We start from the raw sequence: 1,897 nt of genomic DNA, 5'->3' as shown, positions 1-1,897 counted from the left end.
AGTATTTTGTGTGTGTATATATATATATATATATATATATATATAAAGTTACTGGAGTTTATAAAAAATGTAATGCAGTACAAAAGATCTTTAGTAAATATAAACCTTAACAACATGATGGAGCATTTTGTTAATGTTAATTGTATTCTTCTTTAGTGAGAGTGCTTTATGCTATGTCTAAGCAGATTGGATGACAAAACTGAGATGTACAAAACCTCCAGGATTTTCAGTTAAATATACTATCACGCTGCGCCAGTAGCGGTTTTGAAAGCCTTTTTTGTACTAATGCAGGGTTTCCCAAATAAGGATTGACAAGTTGATGGGAAACTAATAATGAAATCAAATGTAAAATTAACCTTTGTGCTGTGCTGAAAATCCTTTTTCCCAATTTGTTGTTCCCAGTCAAAAATGACCGGCCTTTTAAAAATTGCTTGGAAATAATGTTTTTGTCACCTTGGATTTGAATCCAAGCAAATTATATATATTTGTTTACATTAACATAAGCATTTTTGGGGAAAAGAAGATCCTCTCTGTGTCAGAATGACCACACAACAATTAATCAAAATAAAACTGAAATCTTTTTTTAATAATTACGATTAATAATAATAATATGACTATTATTAATGTGTCGTAAAAAAATTGATTTGTTAACAATATCTCAATATTGAAATAGTTTGCAAGTAAGGGGATTATATGTAAAAAGATAAAAGAAAGTTTGGGAAACCCCTGTTGTAATGCATAGTGTATCATTGTTTATTATAGTACTGTATAAGTTTGTTTCTTTTTTGTATGTGTGGCTCAGCTGCAAACCTTCAAAACCGCAGCTCCCTGCAAGACAGTGGAGGATCTGACCTCAGGGGCAGCCATGTCTCAGGCCCTGCATCAGATGTGAGTGTGTTTACGTTTACTTGGCATTTATTCACTGGCAGATGCTTTTATCCAAAGTAACTCATGTTGCTTTCATTGTATTTATCTGATTACCCATGACTTTGACGTTGCTAGCGCCATGTACTACCAGTTGTGCTGCAGTGTTTCTTTGACTCGTTCATTCATACTTGACTGTGTTTTACATTTCTCACTCGCCCTTATTTTTCATTTCCCTATTTGCTGTACTAAATCAGATTAGTTTTTTCCAGGTCAGCATTACAGATTTATATCTCAGCTTGTCAGTGTGTGAATATTTTATGACTTGCATTGAGTTGTGGGTAGTCCGCAGAGTCATATTACCTGAAACTGGTTTTTGATGTATATATTTTTTGCTGAATAAACATTCAAGTGTCGTGAAATTTAGAATATATTATTATCAGAGAGTCTGGAGAGCCCGAGAGTGTGATGTAATTCTGATCACTTTAAAGCAGGAGGGGATTGGAACAAAGCATCTGAAAATATCTGAATTAGATAAGACTGAACTGCACTGATCAATATATTTCAATTACAGAGATCCTTCATGGTTCAGTGAGAGCTGGCTGGCCCGTATTAAAGAGGATGTTGGAAATAATGTGAGACTCAAGGTAGATTTATTTTTCTTTTAGGCCTTGGTGCTTAAATCTAACTTGGAGAACATGCCAAATATAATGTGTTAGTCAAAGCTAAAGTTTCTTTGATTCTCTACATTTTTACAGATGAACAACCTCAAAAAGATCCTGCAGATGATGGTTGATTATTATAATGAGGTAAATGACACGATAAGGTTTGGTTTGTTAAAATGCTTGCCTTCATTTGAACTGTTTCAGATGTCATCAGTCAGACTTTAACTCTCAGAATTTACCTTTCTTCTGACACAAAGCATTCTGAATTTACACACTACAGTCAAATGAATTTGTAGTTGTTGGGTGGTTTAATGATATAACTGTGTTAATGCCTGCAATTTTTCTCAAATTGTATTTTTTTTTTTTTT

At 33.4% G+C, this 1,897-nt stretch overlaps 1 long non-coding RNA gene across 1 annotated transcript; it reads left to right on the top strand.

Moving 5' to 3' along the window:
• Positions 1–807: 807 nt before the first annotated feature.
• Positions 808–1,673, top strand: LOC107577719 (uncharacterized). Its single transcript, XR_001608245.1, has 3 exons — positions 808–888; positions 1,439–1,511; positions 1,623–1,673. It is a non-coding gene; the product is annotated as an uncharacterized lncRNA (long non-coding RNA).
• Positions 1,674–1,897: the final 224 nt, after the last annotated feature.

This window comes from Sinocyclocheilus grahami, unplaced genomic scaffold, assembly GCF_001515645.1.
Source record: "Sinocyclocheilus grahami isolate Dianchi unplaced genomic scaffold, SAMN03320097.WGS_v1.1 scaffold6993.1, whole genome shotgun sequence".
Lineage (NCBI taxonomy): Eukaryota > Metazoa > Chordata > Actinopteri > Cypriniformes > Cyprinidae > Sinocyclocheilus > Sinocyclocheilus grahami.
The sequence above is the reverse complement of the archived record's forward strand: the minus strand, read 5'-3'. Positions and strand labels throughout refer to the sequence as shown.